This window comes from Bubalus kerabau, chromosome 14 (assembly GCF_029407905.1).
Source record: "Bubalus kerabau isolate K-KA32 ecotype Philippines breed swamp buffalo chromosome 14, PCC_UOA_SB_1v2, whole genome shotgun sequence".
NCBI lineage: Eukaryota > Metazoa > Chordata > Mammalia > Artiodactyla > Bovidae > Bubalus > Bubalus kerabau.
In genome coordinates, this window is record NC_073637.1 from 69,894,501 (window position 1) to 69,916,178 (window position 21,678).

The 21,678-nt window shown below is 42.4% G+C and overlaps 1 protein-coding gene across 4 annotated transcripts in view; it reads right to left on the minus strand.

The window, feature by feature from the left end:
* The window catches only part of SDC2 (syndecan 2), a 122,666-nt gene that overhangs the window by 55,412 nt on the left and 45,576 nt on the right, over positions 1-21,678 (minus strand). The gene's annotated exons all lie outside the window — the stretch shown is intronic.

The following is a 21,678-nucleotide window of genomic DNA, read 5'->3' on the forward strand; positions in this document are numbered from 1 at the left end:
CTCCTCACGGTTTCACACTCAATTCCATCTCCAAGTTAGGGGGGATTCTCCAGCAGTCCCTTCCCTTCTTCTCCCTTGGCTAAGCTGGTAAAGAATCCGCCTGCAACGCGGGAAACCTGGGTTCAATCCCTGGGTCGGGATGATCCCCTGGAGAAGGGAAAGGCTACCCACTCCAGTGTTCTGGCTTGGAGAATTCCATGGACTGTATAGTCTGTGGCGTCGCAAAGAGTCGGACACGACTGAGCGACTCACTTTCCCTAGCCTTCAAAATCCGGTATCTTTTAAGCCTATCTCAAGTCTCACATCCTTCTTGACCATTCAGCCTTGACTCTCTTCTTTCACATTACATCCCATCTAGTCACCACTGAACCTTGTACCAAATACAGTGAGCTTGCTTCCATCATTATTCTTTGGGGAGGGGACCCCATGTGACAAGCACATAGATCAGAACTCTGTATAAAGGAGATAACTTAGTCGTTAAACTACCATGAGTAGACTTACTTCCCAACTTCAATAAGTCATGCAAAACAGTCAAAAAATAAACCAGTTCGTTCACTAGCAACCCATGAAATAATCTGGAAATTATCTTTATAGGTGAGATTTAAGACAATGTATGATTTAAGAGTTTTCTATTGAGGTGCTTAACTAATATGTATCACTTAGTTTAGTACAGAGTAATAATAAAAAATTTCACATGATTTATGGAAATGCTTCAAAAATGGATATTTGATTTACATGGACTTCAGTTCAGTTCAATTCAATTCAGTCGCTTAGTCGTGTCTGACACTTTGCAACCCCATGGACTGCAGCACACCAGGCCTCCAAGTCCATTACCAACTCCCGGAGCTTACTCAAACTCATGTCCATCGAGTCAGTGATGCCATCCAATCATCTCATCATCTGTCATCCCCTTCTCCTCCTGCCTTCAATCCTTCCCACCATCAGGGTCTTTTCTAATGAGTCAGTTCTTCGCATCATGTAGCCAAAGAATTGGAGTTTCAGCTTCAGCATCAATTCTTCCAATGAATATTCAGGACTGATTTCCTTTAGGATGGACTGGTTGGATCTTCTTGCAGTCCAAGGGACTCTCAAGAGTCTTCTCCAACACCACAATTTGAAAGTATCAATTCTTTGGCCCTCAGCCTTCTTTATGGTCCAACTCTCACATCCATACATGACTACTGGAAAAACCATAGCCTTGACTAGAGAGACCTTTGTGGGCAAAGTAAGGTCTCTGCTTTTTAATATGCTATATATGGACTTACTCCATTTATAAATCACATTCATTCTTCCATTCAATAAATATTTCACAGCACCCTCTAGGTATGAGGAATTTAGTCATCAGAACTCAAAGCCTATTTTAAAAGGTAACATTCAGAAATACGTTGTCATTGGGTTCACGTTGAAAAGATTTCCTCCATACACATCAAGGTATCAATTGAAGACAACAACCAACACAGGCGTCTAAACAGGCAACATCCTTATCAATGAAGGTCTTTCGGCTTCTTGCTATGAAGCCACCATTGGCTATATCTTTTGCTTGGGCATTGTTCTTAGTTACCAAAACCTTGAGCCTGAATCATAAATCCTCTTCTTTCCCAAGAATCAAGACAAATCTAGCTATTTTCCTCTCTCCCCATCTCCACCCACCAGAAAAGCAGCATGTTTGAACCCTAGCAAACCATTTCTAAATGACACAGAGCTCTACCCTACACTTACAATCTCCTCAACCGCCAAGAACAGAATGGATCCTTCTCAGATGGGTTTCATGCAATTAGAACTGCTAACTACTCATGCGTACCAATTATGGGCTTTATTTACGAAGTACACTGAGTGTAGACACGGTTCAGACACGCCCTGACATCTATCCTCAGGATCAGTTTAACATACTTACCTTCCTCTTGCATTTGTATATCTTCTTTAAAAAACATACCCCCCGCCCGCCGCCAAAAAAAAAAAAGAAATCCCAGCCTGGCATTCTAGGACCTTCCTACTGTACAACAGAGGTATTGTGTTCTTGGGCTTGGGGCAAGTATCAAAGAGATAGAAATACTGTTTAGCAAGAAACACCATCCTTATATAAAGGTATGGAGGGATCACACATAGGACAAAATGTTCAATTGATCCAATCTTAAAACTGCTTAAAAGTTAAAATCCACAGCATGAGAGCTGTAGTGTGGTCAAAGAGGAAGAATCATTTCCATGTTTAGCCTTTTCTCTTTTAAACATAATAAAATTTCTTAAAGCTGGCTTGTATGTAGTTAACTTCTCAAATGATCATCTCCAAAGAGGGAAATATAATGATGAAAAATCTGAACTCACATTACAAAAATAATCCAAACCATAAATTTTCTAATTCATACTTGGACTCCCAAGTATGTCACTTAATCATATTTGAACATACATGTTTGTGTGATATTCCAAGAATTCACTGCAAACAAACCATGTTTTAACAACCAAGCTCAAGAGGAAGCTGAGCGGTCCAGCTTTCACTAAAAGTTTAACAATTTATTACAGCTCAAGCTGGAAATATACTATTCTTAGACCAAGAGAAAATGTATACTAACTCAAACCTTCTCTACAGCAGGCAAGTAAGTTAAGCCTGTGGATTTGTATGGATGCCTCAACTTGCAGGGTCAATAAAGGGAATTTGAGAGATGAACAAAGGAAGGACACTGGTGCAGAAAATGCTATTAAATCTGAAGAGTACGTGTTGTCAGGAGTAACTGAGAAGTAGCCACATTTTCTGAAGACTTTCAAGACTGTGAAGTATTATACACCAGAGGGAAAAAATGTTAATCTAGCTGACTTTATTAAATTCCTCCAGTGACATACATTTTGCGTTTAAATGTTTACGCAGCTCCCTTAAATAAATATCGGCATTTCTTAGCTGTGTACCTTTGCCTGGTGGCTTCTTTGAACTACCTGAATCATTCTCATTGCTCTATAAACTATGAGTAAATGCTACAATGGAGACATAAAGAAGACCAGAAAGCTACTTCATTCACACCCTGGTTCATACTCTATAATAGACATTGGTTAACTGATTGGACTTTGAACTAAACAAAACATTTCTAAGTTATTCAAAGCTAGCTGAGTACCATAACAGATACTCTTTTTTTTTTTTTTGGCCTGATTTGTAGCTTGCAGAATCTTAGTTCCTTGAACAGGGATTGAACCTTGGCCACCGCGGTGGAAGGGCCGAGTCCTAATCACTGGATTGCCAGGGAATCCCCACACCAGCTACTCTTAATGAACACTAACTGAATCCCATGAGCGCCCCATGATTCTGGTGGCCTAAGAAAGGAGACAAAACAAAGTCTGTATTAACCATCCATCCACCTACCCATCCAGGAATATGAAACCTCTAAAGTGCTAGGCACCACACTAAAGGCTGAGAATATCATGTGTGTAAATTTTTCCAACTTCTTATTTTCCTTTGCCTCAACATCCCCACAAATAGGCTGTCAACACCTCGTGCAGATGACCGGTTGCCCCGGTGCAATAAAGCTGGCCCTACCACACGTCCCCATTCCTGCCCTCCCCTAATTGTGAGCTGCTGCTGCTGCTGCTAAGTCGCTTCAGTCGTGTCTGACTCTGTGAGACCCCATAGACAGCAGCCCATCAGGCTCCCCTACGGCCATTTGTGATGATCCCTAAAGACCCTACAAGGAGGTCGTACACCCCCCTTTATAACACAAGGTACGAAACTGAACAAAGTCCCCATCCCTCTGGAGCTTGGTCTAATGAGAGTCAGTCAACTGCCATGAAAACAGATTGGAGAAATGTGTTCCCAGGAGAGGTAAGCAGAGCCACAAGAGAGTGTGTGCCTATGTGTGTGTTGGGGGTGGGGGAGGAGTGTTCAAAGGAGACTGCTCTGAGAGCTGAAGGTGGATAGGCCTTAACTAAAGGAAGAAAGAAAAGAAAAGAGAAATAGAGAGGAAGAACGTTTCACACAGAAACAATAGTTTCTGGGACTTCCTTGGCCATCCAATACTTTGGCCACCTGATGCGAAGAACTGACTCACTGGAAAAGACCCTGAGGCTGGGAAAGATTGAGGGCAGGAGGAGAAGGGGACAACAGAGGATGAGGTGGTTGGATGGCATCACTGACTCAATGGACACAAGTTTGAGCAAGCTCCGGGAGTTGGTGATGGACAGGGAAGCCTGGCGTGCTGCAGTCCACGGGGTCGCAAAGAGTCAGACACGACTGAGCAACTGAACAAGAACAAACAACCCTAGTGGTCCAGCAGTTAAAGACTCTGTGCTTCCACTGCAGGGGGGCTGGGGGCAAGGGTTCAATCCCTGGTCGGGGAACTAAAATCCCATATGCTGCTCAGTGTGGCCAAAACGTAAAAAGAATAAAAAGAAAGAGCAGTTTATGCAAAAGTCCCTGGAGCAAGGAAGTGGCCCGCAGGAGAAGCTGAAATCTGCCCATGCTACTGGGTGACAGGAGAGCAGGTAATACGAGGAGACGGGGCGGAGAAGCAGGCAGAGGCCAGACATGCAGCAGGTAGGTAAGGGTGTGTCCATACCTTAACATTAAACAAGAGGAAATAACAAAAACCCAAAAAGCTTCACGTAGCAACAATAGAAAGTGGACTGGATCCCAAATCAGACGAGCGCTTCCTAGTCCCAAGTTCCAGATCAAAAACAAGTGGGTGCCAACCTCTGCCTCAGTCTGTGTCAGAAGAAGGTACCAAGACCTATCTCCCAGCACCCGGTGAGGAGTGCATTAGGTAAAGCATGTGAAGTCACTTTGTAAAGTGTTTAGCAAATCATTGGCATTATAAGATTACAGGTTATTTTAAATTAAATGTCGGAACATAAACCATGATTTGCATAAATTCTATCTTCTCCTTTTAACATCAAATTAGGAAACATGTGCCCAAAGGTGGGAGGCTTCCCAGGTGGATATAACACACTTTAAGGGTAATATTCTCATACTTGTGCTTCACTGAAGGAAATGATATTTACAAAACTTAAGACCTAATTAAAATTCAGATGTTAACCTACACTATGACCTTTTATGGATGGATGGCCTGCTCTTCAGCTACTCATATATTTCAATACACCATATATTATATTTCAATATACTAGAATCTTAAATGATCACCATGTAAACTTCCTCAGAAAAAATATCTCTGGTATTAATCCAGAATTGTATGTCATCAATCAAAAATCTTATTACACAGAGAGCTTGGTGCCAAACTAGACAGAAAGCTTACCAATCCTTGTATATAATTAGACATAAGTAAGTACAAGTGGCTTTCATGGTTTGAAGGCAATATTCTAAAGTAGAGCAATAAAGCATAAAGAAAAAAATACATTTGTGGTTCTTTACGATGGATAAATGACTGTATCATCTACTTTGTTCTTGGTGTGTGCAGTTCTTGCTGCCAGAAAATAGCAAGCAAGAAAAAAAAAAGCAGGGTGCTCTAAAACTGATGTTGGTGTAAGGTTTGCTTATCTCTACAACTTCCCATGACCCTTATCTCTTCCTAAAAGGAAGATATTAAAGCAATCAAATTTAGCAAGAGGAATGACTCAGTACACACACACACACACACGTTTAGGCTATTTTCATATTATACAGTGTAACTTCTAGGTCATTTGCAGCTAAAACTGCTACAGATATCTTCAAAAAATATTTTTTAAAAATCAAAATAATAAAACTATAAAATTTTATAAAAATTCTACAACAACCCATGAGTATAGCATACTTACAGATTTGTTATCAAAACTGAATGCCTGTAATATTTTCCGAAATTAATACTGGTTTTATAGGGATTGAGTCTATTTAAAAACTATGCCTCATAAAACACATTTTTTTCTTACAAATATTTATCAAATGAAACTTTTAGCAATTTCTCCCTCAATGTAAAATAAAGGTGTAAAATTTTGTAAAATAAAGGTGTCAGATTTTCACATCATTTTTAAAATGTGAAATTTTCATTACATATTAACTTCAAGCCTAAAATTGCTGTTTTTTTTTTTTTTTTTTTTTTTTTATTTATTTATTTTTTTTTAATTTTATTTTATTTTTAAACTTTACATAACTGTATTAGATTTGCCAAATATCAAAATGAATCCGCCACAGGTTTACATGTTTACATGTGTAAAATTGCTGTTTTCTCTTCATCAGTCTGATTATAAAATAGCCGTTCTGAAATTACTGAAATATCTGCAAGATTGTTTCATTCAATACCAGAAAACTCTTATAAGCTTAACGAATTGGAGAGGCATTACCGGCTAACAAAGGCAAGAAGCTTCAAGAAGCCACAGGAATTTCATCATTCCATCTTCCAACGTGGGACGGGGGAGGGGAGACCACGCTAGGAAAAGCTAAGTAAGTGCACACTGAAGGATTGTAAAGTATCCCTTCTACAGAACAACAGAACCGCAGAACAAAATAGGCAGCCTTCAAAAAAGCAGCATAAAAATACTTTTAATTGTATGTTAAAAGTTAGGAACAAAAACCTAAAACCTTTGTCCCTTTTAGCATTGAAAGCAGAGAAAGAGTGCCTATAAGTAAGAGTATTAGAAAATGTTGTCCTAAGTAAAAGTTAGGACTTGACAATGATATTGAGTCAGAATAAATGCCTAGGTACACAAACACCAAATGTATTGAGTGAAACAATGCATTTTTTAAAAGGCAAAGTGCAAACTGATTTTAAGTCAAAAAACAGTGGCTGGATAGAATGCCTTCCTTTTAGATGCTGGACAGAATTCAAACAAATGATTGGCAACAACACCGCACCATTTACTTCCCTTTCGGTTTTGAAACCCATATGTGCCAAGATCAATAACATGGAATATAATCTAAGAACTTTAATATATCAAAACAAAAGAGGGAAAGAAGGTCTTCGGGACCTCTGGGTAGAACAGAGTCTCAAGATGAAACTCATGAGTAAAAACAAGTTAGAGTTTAATATTAGACACTAGAATCTGTATTTTATTCCTTATTTCACGTGGAGACTGAGACATCAGCTTGAACAAAGTCTGGGTAAAGTAAGGCTTTAAGCCAAGCCCAGCTGAGAAGAACACCATCAAGTCAGGGGCAAGTCAAATACACACCAATGTTTCAAGGCTTCTGCTGAAGAATGCTTAAGTTTGTTCCTTTCCCCAAATTAGGACCCAACAAGTCCTCCAAGAAAGCAGCAAGAACTGGTCCCTCACACTGCCGATCAAGTCCCTGATTCATGGGGCACTCACCCTGACCCCCCAAGAGTGAACACAGGCTGATCTTGTTCAAGGAAGAGGAAGGAGGAAGAGGGGAACTGACGGAAATGGAGCTATCTGAGAAAACCTATTCTAAGAAAAAGGAAGTGGGCACAAGAGACTCTGGCACCTGAGTTCACGGTAGGGGCAGGGGTGGAATCAGAGTGGAGAGATTGAAGTCTCAGAGCAGAGGGCCTGGCAAGCTTGCTGAGCTAGTTAAGAACTTTTTCTATAACTGGTTTCTTCCTTGGTATCTCTCCCTCCATAGAGTCTCAAAACAATCTGCCTGCTCTCATAAATAAGCAGAGTCAACCACTTGAAAAGCCCATTAGAATCCAAAGTGACCCATCCTGAAACTAGCTTGCACTGGTGATGAGCCGTACAAGAGCTTAAGTACAAAGCCTTGGGGCTGGATAGGTTAGGCTACTTCCTGGTTCCTTCCTGCTGACTCTGGGCAAATGACTTACCCGCCCCGGGTCTCTCTGGTTAACTCATCTGTGACTTGGGCTGGGTAACAGTATAGCCGCTTCACACGAAGGCAGGGAGGATTCCACGACTGAACACAGAGCGCTTAGGACAGCTGCTTGGCACCCAAATAAGCAGGGCATAACATTAGTTACTAGTAATTTTTTACTGATGAAGTGACTTTTCTAATGTCCTATGTAGAGATGGGTTTGAGAAGAAAAATTATTCTTATCAAGAAATAAGATAAGATTCTTATCTCTTAAGCAGATTCTCCCTTAATCCCATTTAGTGGGTGAGAGGTGAATTTCTGGGGGTTTGTAGGAACCCAGAGCAAGCATGTGAAAGGTGTCTTCTACACACCTACATCACCTGCCTGGGCGAGGCATGGGCCGAAGAATACCTCCCCCAGGGGACGAGTTAATGGGCCAAAGGGTTAGAAGCAAGTTGGAGCTCCCCTGGGACAGTCACCTCCTATTGCCAGCAGCCCTGCTCAGGTGGGACTTGGATTGTTATGATTCAGTTCAATTCAGTTTAGTTCAGTTGCTCAGTTGTGTCCGACTCTTTGCGACTCCGTGGACTGCAGCATGCCAGGCTTCCCTATCCATCACCAACTCCCGGAGCTTACTCAATTTCATGTCCATCAAGTCGGTGATGCCGTCCAACCATCTCATCCTCTGTCATCCCCTTCCCTTTCTGCCTTCAATCTTTCCCAGCATCAGGGTCTTTTCAAAGGAGTCAGTTCTTCGCATCAGGTGGCCAAAGTATTGGAGTTTCAGCTTCAGCATCAGTCCTTCCAATGAACAGTCAGGACTGATTTCCTTTAGGATGGACTGGTTGGATCTTCTTGGAGTCCAAGGGACTCTCAAGAGTCTTCTCCAACACCACAGTTCAAAAGCATCAATTCTTCAGCGCTCAGCTTTCTTTATAGACCAACTCTCACATCCATACATGACTACTGGAATTGTTATGACTGGCCAGTTTAAATAAGAATCATTGTAATATACTTCAGTGGAGCACTTTAGTTTTTAATGAGACATGCCTGGAGAAGGGAGGTTAGGGGTCTTCTTTGGGGCTAAGTTACTTCTCCAGGGTTCTAGGGGTCTGTTTGTTGGTTGGGAATCGGCCCAAGTCAATGGAGATGCTACACGAGCACAATGGGGGTGGGGGGCGTGTATCAAAACTCCCTCCTCACTGCATAGCTGACACAAGTGTGCCAATAATGATAGTATCAATGGCCATTAAGCTTTCTTCTTCAGTAGAATTTTTCTCTCTCTGGGAATGACTGTTAGCATTCTCCATCAACTGCTTGAAATGAATTATCACTAGATTCTATCAAAAATCCTACACTTAGACTGGGGCAACTATCCCATCTTCCACTTTGATTTTAATTCTTACATTTTACATTATACACACTTGTAAATATGAGATCACTGACAAGCGCTGGGGGTTCAAATGTTCATGTGAGCCAAGAGGTCCCAGCCTATCTAAGCTGCCCATATTTGGAGGGACTATACACTGCTATAGAAACCCCAAAGGCCCAAGTGTAAAATTTCAAACCAAAATGCGAGAGAGAAGTCTCAAAAGGGAGCTGGATTTCAAAACCGACGAATCAGAAAAGCTCTTCTAAGTCTATTCTTTGAGCTAAAAGACTAGGACAGTTCATCACTACAACAGTTTTTAGGCTCTGGTTCAACCTAAAGAAATAAGTTTTGTTTTAAACCATGTTCATTAAATTTAAAAATATAAAGTTCAAAAATTTTTTGAATACTTACTTGAGTAATATTCAGTACTTATCAAATATCTATATTAAGGCATTTCAGGGTATGCAAACATACAGAAGTTGTCACCATAGCCCTCGGAAGAAAAACTGATTTAAGGTCTTTTAAAACCATATTGTCCCCGAAGACAGGCCAACTAAGGAGAAACAAAGGGCCAATTAATAAACATTCCCCGAATTACTGGTTCCAACGGGCCTACTTGTGAAGACAAGTGGTTCTATCTACAAGCTGTATTAAAGCTCCCTAGAGTTACTGTTATTAGGGTTGAAACCCCCTTTCACAACATCTCATAAGCCACTCATTTCTAAAAAGGCCGCTCAGTTCACAGCAGTTGCTGGACAGCTCTCAAATAGACTTTACCTCCATTTTCTGAGTTCGATAAGACTAACAGAAAAGACTTTTGTTATTCAGGTATCCCACATTGGCAGGAGACCCTCAAGCCTCCCAGCTGTTTAAGGGGATTGTGATTCAAGAGCAGGAAACATATGTAAACACTGGGGGGTAAATTTGTTTGCTTTTCCCCCATATCAATACCTCCGCTTGGGAGAAAAATGAATGAAAAGGAGAAAAAGGAGAACACGAAACACTGCTATACCAAACTGTTTTCATACAACACTCTTCCCTAAGTTTACGTAAAGAACTAAGGATCTCAATTTTAGTATAGAGTGTTCTTTCAACACTCCATTTTTAGATGCCTACACTCAGACTACCCAAGAAATGCTTCTGACAGAGAGAGATAAAAGGTACACAGACACATTTGAGTTCAATTTGCTAGAACAGTGATAAGAAGAAATTTCACCCAACACATAATATGCTGCAAAAACGCATGACATGATGTCTACTCTATGCGCACACTCTCGTCTAGGAGGCTCTAAAGTTGGGGGTCAGAGCTTTTTTGTTGCTGTGGTCCTACTCACCACCAAAATCAACATGAAGATGAGTGAAGTGCATGCCCTCAAAGCTGAAAATTCCCTGTTTTGCGTTCACTGCAAAGCAGATTCTCACCCATTAAAACACAGTTTAAACAGAGGGCTCAGACCAGCAAATTCATTGGTCCATTTCAGGTCATGGCTACTTTCAGCAGTTCCTCACCTTTCCTGAATATTCCTGTCACTTCAAGAAGAAAAAAAAGGAAGCATTGAGATGATGGGGTAAAATATAGGTTAAGAACAGAGAAAGGATGGCAGCTCGCTCCCTGCAGGGAAGATTGCCTGAAGGCAAGCAGAATCCTTCTATCAAGATGGATCACACTGCAGTCTGCAGCAAAAAGCATCTGTGATCCTTAAAACTTTCTTCCTCCTTGACCTTTCATGTGTGGGGAAAGATAAAGCGTGGGCATCTCAACTACCTTTATTATTCTTGTTGCTAATATTGTGACAAACATCTATGAAACCTGCCTAAAACTTTGCATAAAAAGCCAAACCAGGAACCACCCAAGTCAGGTCAGCCATCAAGACAAAGTATCCTTTAAATTCAGACTCCACAGTTTTACATAAGAGCCCCTCGATATCCTATATCAGCAGGGGAAAAAAAAAATCCTCTATCTAGGTACACCCTGATACCACTTATTATTTATTACCATTATTTTATGAAGAGTTCAGACTAACCTCACGATTAAATACTGGGATGCAGCAAATGAAGGCAGACCCTAACAACTGCCGGCAGCTTCTTCTCTAAATAATGGTGGAAAGCGTTGGTGGGGAGGTGGTCCCCAAGTTTATGAGTGAGCCTGAGTCATAATTAGGCCTCCTGGATCCATATTTACCAACTGTGACTCACACTGTAAGTGTGGCTGTGGGAGACTTTTATAGGATAAGCTACTGAACCAGATTTTCATATGTACGTCCGAGGTATCGGATGTGAGTGGAACTTTCAACAGGGGGTTGGGCGGGGGGCGGGGGATGGTACATCACTGCCTAAACGCCATCAACTCAAACCTTTGAGACACAATAATAAATTGAAAATAGCCCGCGCTTTCCACTCAACTCGGATATGAGACCATTCAACCTCACACAAAAAGGTTTTGCGAATCAATAGGCCATTTAGAAATGGTCCGTTTTCATTCTAGCACAGCGGTTTTTTAAAAAATGGTCACACCCAATATAGCAGCCTGTGGTCTGCGTGGAAAGTGCTGGTTCAGAAGAGCTCTGCTCTTTGTGAGGGCTCCCATCAACAGAGGGAATTCACGGCAGGATGCACGGCTGGGCCCATTAATCAATATATGGAAATTCAAACAAAAGGCGTGTGCAAGCCCTCTTCCCAAAAGCATTTTGTAATTCCACATAAGGAATCAGAGGTGAGGGACTCTAGATGGTTAGAGGACTAACCATTCTGACAAATCTTTAATGAAACACTTGAGAAATCCATTCACACATAGTCCTGTTTCACACACCAGCCTTTTTCCTCAGCTCCAAACTTGATAGCAATAACTAATAATTCACCTCCCTTTCTTTGTACTTTTAGCTGAGACCACTAGGAACAGAAAACTCCATCGTATGTTCTACAAAATTTTCCCCATTTCCTTTTTCCTCCAGTTTACTATGAGGACGGCATTCCCATCACACAAAAGAAAGAGAGGTTCTTCTGAAGGGAAGTCCATGTCTCCTCCATCACTCCATTCTATGAACTGGAGCCTTCTGTGTTCTTTAATTGGCTAATTTTTTCACTAACAGGAATTTGTTTCAGATTTTTAAAACAGAGAAGAGAGAGACAGCAGGCCAGCCAATCAGTCAAGTACTAAATTGCTGTGCTATGCTATGCTATGCTAAGTTGCTTCAGTTGTGGCCAACTCTTTGCAATCCTATGAACCGTAGCCCCACAGGCTCCTTTATCCAAGGAATTCCCCAGGCAAGAATACTGGAGTGGCTTGCCATGCCCTCCTCTAGGGGATCTTCCTGATGCAGGGATCAAAGCCATGCCTCTAATGTCTCTTGCTTTGGCAGGCAGGTTCTTTACCACTAGTGCCACCTGGGAAGTCCGAGGACTAAATTCATGTCATCGCATGTGTTGCTCAGTCGTGTCCAACTCTTTGTGACCCCGTGGACTGTAGCCTGCCAGGCTCCTCTGCCCATAGGATTCTCCAGGCAGGAGTGGGTTGCCATTTCCTTCTACTAAATTAGCTTACCCTAAATGAACCTAAGATCATGGCATCTGGTCCCATCACTTCATGGGAAATAGATGGGGAAACAGTGGAAACAGTGGCTGACTTTATTTTTCTGGGCTCCAAAATCACTGCAGATGGTGGCTGCAGCCATGAAATTAAAAGATGCTTACTCCTTGGAAGGAAAGTTATGACCAACCTAGATAGCATATTCAAAAGCAGAGACATTACTTTGCCAGCAAAGGTCCGTCTAGTCAAGGCTATGGTTTCTCCAGTGGTCATGTATGGATGTGAGAGTTGAACTGTGAAGAAAAGCTGAGCACCAAAGAATTGATGCTTTTGAACTGTGGTGTTGGAGAAGACTCTTGAGACTCCCTTGGACTGCAAGGAGATCCAACCAGTCCGTCCTAAAGGAGATCAGTCCTGGGTGTTCATTGGAAGGACTGATGCTGAAGCTGAAACTCCAATACTTTGGCCACCCCTGTGAAGAGTTGACTTATTGGAAAAGACCTTGATGCTGGGAGGGATTGGGGGCAGGAGGAGAAGGGGACGACAGAGGATGAGATGGCTGGATGGCATCACCGACTCAATGGACATGGGTTTGGGTGGACTCCGGGAGTTGGTGATGGACAGGGAGGCCTGGCATGCTGCGATTCATGGGATGGCAAAGAGTCGGACACAACTGAGTGACTGAACTGAACTGAACTGAAATGCTAGTAAGGGCTCCTCTGAGAATGTAAGAAAGACTGTGGACCCTCACCACACTCTGAAACTGGTGTGTCCACACAAAATTCTACAGTTTCTGGCAGTTGATTCATGAAATCCTTATGTTCCATGCAGGATTCATGGACTCCTAGTCATACTGGAAAAATCTCTGACCTTAGGCTATTTTGGACTCTGTGAGGGACCACTGTTGGGCCCTTCAAGGGGTAGATGTAAAGGGTTCCCTTTCTAAAAAATGCAATAGATCACGTAAGTGGAAAATTCCTCTGCAATTTCTGAGCAGTCTACAGAAGGGCAAACTCCTTCTTCAGCTAATACTTTCTTTGTAGGAAAAGTTCTGCCCTTTAATTGCTGATCTTTCCCTCTTCCTGTCCCCTCACAGCTTGTACCACCTCACCAGGATAACTCAGCAGCCCCAGAACTGCTCCTCCAGCCAGAGCTCTGGTCTCCCCACCTTAAGTCACAAAACCCCATCCAAAAATGGAAGGGATGCCAAAATGTCATCCCTGCTACCCTGTCAGGGTATCCTGTTTACTCCACAAAGCAGGGGGTGCCAGCACTCTGGGGAGTTCATGGTCAGCAGGATGTTTGTCAGAAATGCAAATGCCCAGGCCACACCCCAAACCTCAGAACACGCTGAACTGACCAAATTTCAGAGTAGGGTGCAGGAATGTGCGTGCTTACAGAGCTCGTGGACATTTCTCATGCACCCACAGTTTGTGAACCGTTGCTCACAAATCATCTTTCACTGAAGCCTGGGTAAGATTCTCCTTGCCTGCCTCCTTCCTAATATTAATTTACGTGTTCATTCTCACCTAAGACTGTTCTGTTTCTTATCTCTACATGAGAATATTCTCTACCTACTTAAATGTTACCTATTTTAAGAGGTCTACCTCAAAGCCCTTCCTTCCCCAACATGGACTGATCTATTTTGATCTCTCTCAAAGTGAATTTTTCTAACTTCACACATCTGAACTACCTAGTTCTTAAAATGGGCTTCCCTGGTGGCTCAGACAGTAAAGAATCTGCCCGCAATGTGGAGACCTCGGTTTCACGCCTGGGTCAGGAAGATCCCCTGAAGGAGGAAATAGCAACCCGCTCCAGGATTCTTGCCCGGAGAATCCCATGGACGGAGGAGCCTGGTGGGCTACAGTGCATGGGGTCGCAAACAGTCGGACACAACTGAGCGACTAACACTTAGTCCTTAAGATACTAGTGATTAGCCCAGTCCTGGTTCTACAGAACTGGAAGAACATGGAATGAATGTAAATATGTAAACATTAAAAGAAAGAACTCTCAAAACCACCAAAATCCTGTCTGTTGAGTTTCTACTTTCTGAAACGCCTTCAAAATATTTCTGAAACAGAGCCCAGGCAGAGAAGAGTTAAAGTCTTTAAACCTGCTCTTTCAGCTTATGCAATGGATGCCAGCTACTAGAGCAAAGCTAGTCAGGTGGAGACAGCTGTGCCAGGGCTTAGCCTAACAGGATATACCGACAGTGCGAAGACGCAGCTCACTGAGCTTCTGGAAAAGACCTCAGCTCTGCCCCTCCCCCTCCTCCCAGCAGCGTCTCAAAAACCCCTGTGCCATTTAATTAAACAGGCCCATAAAAAGTAGTGCAGGCTTAAAACTCCACATGATAACGTGTTGTATAAAAATATACAATTACTTTTTTAAGTTATGCACAATTCGGGTGATAATTATACCAATAATAAACTGCCCTAGAATATGCATGTGTTTCAAAAAGCTTCAATCCTCAAATCTTATGAGTAGGCATGTGTGCAAGCGTGCTAAGTCATTTCAGTTGTGTCTGACTCTCTGCGACCCCAGGGACTGTAGCCTGCCAGGCTCCTCTGTCCATGGGATACTCCAGGCAACAATACAGGAGTGGGTTGCTATGCCCTCCTCCAGGGGATCTTCCTGACCCAGGGACGGAACCTGTGTATCCTGCATTGCAGGAGGATTCTTTATCGCTGAGCCACCGGGGAAGCCCATGAGAGGGAATAACCATTCCTAAATCCACTCATTTATTCAAAAAAATTAACTGCAAAGCTTCCCAGATATGTGACATCGTGCTAAGGGTGGAGGGGACACCAAGATGAACGAGAAATGGTTATTGCCCTTGAGGACTCAGCAGTCTTGTAGGAAGGGATATAATAAAGACAAATAGCTAGAGCGCAAAGCAGTGTGTGGAAAGCGCTATGACAGAAAGTCAAGGTACCTGAGGGGCTCAGGAGAGAGGCAGCTATGACCAGAATAAATAGAGAAAACAGCAGCAGCAGTTCACCCAGGTTTTGAGGTTAGGACTGAGAGGACAGTCAGCAAGGGCAAGAGCTTAGGAACACAGAGGAAAAATCCTTAGGATCGGAATGGGATGGGACAGGCAATTGAGGCAGAGTTGTTGAAAGGATAATTGAACTGACGTTCCTTGACTTCTCCTGGGTACACCCGTAGGACAGGAATGACTACATCGTCAAGTCACTTTGCTGATAGGTAAACCATGTCCCATCAGTCCAAAGGCCCACAGGTTCTTTCTTTCCTAACAATAGTGTGGCCCAACCTCAAAGTAAGCCCCCAAATAAATTTAGGGGAAAACTATGTTTGGCAATACACTAGACAAGAAGAAATGAGAGGGAGCCTTCTGGCAGAGCAAAGGACACAAAGTCAGGAAACCTGGGTTCAAGTTCATTTCTTCAGCTAGAACACCTTGAGTAAGTCACTCACACTCTGTTTCATCATATGCAAAATATAATGCAAATGATAATTTCCCCACCCAGTAAAAGTGTCATTCCAACACATGGATGTGAACATCCTTTGTAAAATTATAAAGCTTTTCAAAATGTAAGGCAATATTACTGGGTAGGTTTTGAAAAGTTTTAAAATATATTTTAAAGTATACATTGTCTCAATTAAAAAAAAAACCCCTCAAATAATATGACTGTCCACAGCAAGGGGAGGTCTAGGCTCAAGCAGAAGCAGATGCCAGAGTGGAAAAATGGAAATAAACAAGATGATGCTAAAATTGTTGGGCTACTAGAAAACCAATCCTGAAGGCACCTTACAGTTAGTCTTTCTGTTTAATAAACAAAGACACCTCCTTAACAGAAAGTCAGCTCAAATTTGTTTAAATTAAAAACTGCAACATAAAAAAATCCTAAATGATATTCAATTAAAAAAAAACCACTTATTTTCTTGAGATTACATGATGCTCCCTCAATAATCATAAAGATATTACTATGGTCCTACCTAGTTTCCTTCTTTATCATCTTGGCTTTTTTAAATAGCTAGGGTCAATCAAGATTGCCGGGAGAAATATCAATAACCTCAGATATGCAGATGACACCACCCTTATGGCAGAAAGTGAAGAAGAACTCAAAAGCCTCTTGATGAAAGTGAAAGTGGAGAGTGAAAAAGTTGGCTTAAAGCTCAACATTCAGAAAATGAAGATCATGGCATCTGGTCCCATCACTTCATGGGAAATAGATGGGGAAACAGCGGAAACAGTGGCTGACTTTATTTTTTGGGCTCCAAAATCACTGTAGATGGTGATTGCAGCCATGAAATTAAAAGACACTTTCTCCTTGGAAGGAAAGTTATGACCAACCTAGATAGCATATTCAAAAGCTGAGACATCACTTTGCCAACAAAGGTCCGTCTAGTCAAGGCTATGGTTTTTCCAGTGGTCCTGTATGGATGTGAGAGTTGGACTGTGAAGAAAGCTGAGCACCAAAGAATTGATGCTTTTGAACTGTGGTGTTGGAGAAGATTCTTGAGAGTCCCTTGGACTGCAAGGAAATCCACCCAGTCCATTCTGAAAGAGATCAGCCTTGGGATTTCTTTGGAAGGAATGATGCTAAAGCTGAAACTCCAGTACTTTGGCCACCTCATGGAAAGAGTTGACTCATTGGAAAAGACTCTGATGCTGGGAGGGATTGGGGGCAGGAGGAGAAGGGGATGACAGAGGATGAGATGGCTGGATGGCATCACCAACTCGATGGATGTGAGTTTGAGTGAACTCTGGAGTTGGTGATGGACAAGGAGGCCTGGTGTGCTGCAATTCATGGGGTCACAAAGAGTCAGACACGATGAGCGACTGAACTGAACTGAGGGTCAATCAATAACGAATATTCACTATACAATTATCTAAGTTAAATACATACGCACATAAAAAACAGAATTTTACCAAACTGAAATTCATTTTCATAGTTAAAGAAACAAATGCACGACACATACACACATCTGTACCTTATATTGAACTCTTTTGCCATTAGCCATAAAAATGTTTGAAGCTCTAAGTAAACATATTAACCTGTTAACCCGCACTAAAGGATTCTATAATGTGACTAATTAAAATAAATCCTCCTTTGATCCCATACAGCCCTCAAGACTTTCAAATTCTAACATATTAGACTAGCATATGCTTTATAATTTAACTAGCATGCTTATAATTTAAGAGTCAAATACTTTTTTTCCATCCAAAGAACTCCTAACACGCCAGACTCTGCAGCTATTTCCCAAATTCCTCACCTCCTGAATATCTAGCAGCTTCAAGTTGCCTTCCTCTGCTCCCCATTTTTCCTTAATAACTGATTTTCTCCACAAGTTCCTCCCTTTTAACCACAGTAGCAATAAAATTTATCGTTCAACCAGGGCACTTTGGAGAGGAAAAGAGGGGAGCTATTAATAATTAAGCCAGAAAATCAGGTATGAAAACCCAGGACATATGCTAAGCCCACGTGCGTGCTAAGTCGTTTCCATGGTGTCCGACTCTGCGACCCTATGGGACCACTGGAAAAACCTGACAGCTTGTTGGTCTCTGGTAGAAATGGAAGAAAAACTATCCCTCACTGTTAAAGAGGCATTAATAACCCTCAATTAAATAGGCAACAACATCAGCTTCCAATTTCAGAGGCTCATCCTCATCCAAAACACTCATTAAGTGCATTTTACTGTGCTGGGTGCTGCCAAGGTCAGAGGGCTACAGAGCCCATGTCCTCCCTGAATGGACAGTCCAAAGGAGGAAAATGATATGGGCTGTAAAATTGGAGATCCTCACACACCAAACAGGTGATTCAAAAACGGAGGCCAAGGAGGAAGGGCAGAGCTGGATTTCGGAATGGAGCAGGAAGCGAACCAGTCAAAGGGGAAAAGTGGTGATCCTGAAGGCACAGGCTCTGGGGACACAGCGACAAGCCACACCACGTGTTGGGAGGTGAAGCTAGGCAGAAACAGGCATCACAGAGAAGCAGGCGTGGTCCTTTCTCATGGCTCGGTGCAGGTTCACCTGAGTTTAGGGCCAAAGCATCCTTTACCATGATGCCATCACACCCTCATCTCCCACTGACCTGTAAAGCTCCACTAAACCTGGGGACACTTGTGTCAATCATGAGTATAATGGGCACCCAAAAACCAGATGCTCAATAAATATCTTTAAAAATCACAGGAAACTATGCAGAACATAAAATACACCGCGTTAGCCATTCTCAACTGCACAGTTCGGGAGTGTTTACATTCACTATGTTCTACACCCATCACTACCATCCACGCTCTTCATCTTGCAGAACTGGAACTCTGTACCCATTAAACAAATCCCCATTCCTCCTGCCCTCAGTAGCTGGGCCACCACCCTTCTATCTTCTTTCTGTGTCCAGGAATCCGGCTGCTCTAGGTGCTGCGCATAAATGAAAGTGGAATCCTACAACACTTAACACTTGTCTTTCGCGACTGGCTTATTTCACTCAGCATAATCTCGTCAAAGTTCATCCATGGAGCAGGTCTCAGAATTTCTTCTATTTAAAACTGAGTAATAACCCATTGTGCATATGTGCTTTTTTTCTATAATAAATACCTTTTGAATCAAAGTACCTCCGAGACTGGAACACAGTCTCCTCAAATGTGAGTTTTAAGTCTCTTTCTTAAGGGCTTCCCTGGTGGCTCAGCTGGTAAAGAATCTGCCTGCAATGTGGGAGACCTGGGTTCAACCCCTGGGTTGGGAAGATCCCCCAGAGAAGGGAAAGGCTACCCACTCCGGTATTCTGCTGGAGAATTCCATGGACTGTATAGCCCATGGGGTCACAAAGAATTGGACATGACTGAGCAACTTTCACTTTCACTTTTCAGAGAAACAGAGATGAACTTGCAACCAAAAAAAATGTAAGAAAATGCTTCCCAAGGCTCTCTTCTATGCCCTACACTCAAGGAGAGTACAGGACTTAATAACTCACTGGGCCTGTGTGAACTGAGATTTTCCTGGTAAAACGCCTTGCCTTTATCAGTTTATATTTTAAAGCTTCTGTTTCAGGACAGGAGGAAAACCTATTTTCACAAAGGCCAAGAGGGTAGCCTCTTCATCTGCAAAGAGAAAGCCACTACAGAATGAATAAACAATTGATAAAGCTTTTCAAATCCTGACTTCCACAAACCACAGAAGTTTAAATAAAGCTGTGTGTGTGTGTGTGGCTGGGGGGGGTGTTCTGGGCAGCCACTGTCTCCACAAGGGTGACCTCCAAGGCAGGCAGGAGCACCGGGGACCTGCCGAGAGCGACAGACTTCTGAGTCGTCAAGGCATTCACCGCTGCATCTGGAGGGGTTTCCCGTTTCCTTCCTCCACCATCTTGAGATTCTAAACAGACATCAGACACACGTAGATAGAGATGCTGTTCATAATGAACATGACACTTTTCTTCCTACTCCTTGGCACTTCCTGGAAGCCTGATCGAATTATCTCCATGAAGCTAAATATAATGACTTGTTTTAGAAGCATTTCTTCTGGAACTCTTCCTCTCAATATGGCCCTATTTTCCCAACCATGTTAATTAGTCCTAACTGCTTTTGTTTGTTCCTCTCATATGACATCCCAGAGGGTGCTATGCTGCTGTGCTCAGTCACTCAGTCGTGTCTGGAACTTTGCCACCCCATGAACTGTAGCCCACCAGGCTCCTCTGTCCATGGGGATTCTCCAGGCACGAATACTGGAGTAGGTTGCCATGCCCTCCTCCAGGGAATCTTCCCCACCCAGGGACTGAACCGAGATCTCCCGCATTGCAGGTGGATTCATTACCTGTTGAGCTACCAGGGAAGCCCAAGAATACTGGAGTGGGTAGCCTACCCCTTCTCCAGGGGAACTTCCCGACACAGCAATTGAACTGAGGTCTCCAGCATTGCAGGCGGATTCTTTACCAGTTGAGCTACCCGGGAAGCCCTCCCAAAGGGTAGGAAACTGTTAAAATAGACCCTGATCCACAAAGGACACCTTAGAAAACTGGAAAATCTGAGGAGGAGAGTAACCCACAAGACTAAGAAGACCAGAAATGTTATCTAACACAAGCAAACAGGATGAACAAAAAAAAATGAGAGTAGAATGCACTGGTAGTGAAAAACTCATTAACTCATGTCTTATTGCTTTTTAATCACTAATAAGTGGTCAAGAGACTTTAAGGGGAGTGGAGGTCATTCCTCATGTTTCCCTTTGATCCCTGTGGTCTGGTGCTAAGCAAATAACTACCACACTTAATACATGTTGATTTATAGACTGATGTTTCCTTGACCATGAGCAGTCATGCAAGATGATTGATTTTCTTCCTTTCTTAACATAATTCAGTAATTTTTTAAAAACAAAAATTCAACCAGAAAGTGAGAGTCAACACATCCACACATTCTTAAGTAATTTACCATGTATGCAACTCTACAAAGCACAATACCAAATGAGATGATCTGTAAGAAAACAAGAAGTACCCAAGATGTTTGAAGAAAATACTTTAATATCATCTCATTCACATTTAGATGTGTTTCATCTTTGAAACATGGGAGATAAAAGATCTTCCTTTAATGTCACTTCTGAAAGAACTCCAACATGAAATTCTATGGTCAGTGCTGGTTATTTACAAGTAATGCCAAGCCCTGCTTTGTTTTCTTATTGAAAAGAAAAACCAACAAATGATTACAGCATAAATTTGTTCTCTTAGCCAAACCTTTGGTTTTGCTCACTTTTTTGAGACACAAACACACACAGATTAAAGGAGAACATCCTAATAATGGCCAGGCAACAAACCCCAAAGACAGCTCAATTTGCAATAAGATCCTCACGGGGATAACAAAACTGATGGCAATCAGACCCCCGCAAGTCAACACCTCGGTCAGTGAACTGGCATGGCTGATGCTCCTGGGGACGGCACACACCCAGCTAGCTGTCTGCTCCAACTGTACTTAGGGCAAATGAATTTCTTCTCCAGCAATTGCTCATTCTGAAGACTTGAATGAATTCTTAATATTTCATTCACAGCTCAGCAAAGAAGATCCTTCTGAAATATCAGAGCATGGGTGGCTACAGAAGTTGCTGTGGCAACTGCCCCTCCTTCAGTTTTTAGCAATTAAGAAACTTAGTGGCATTTC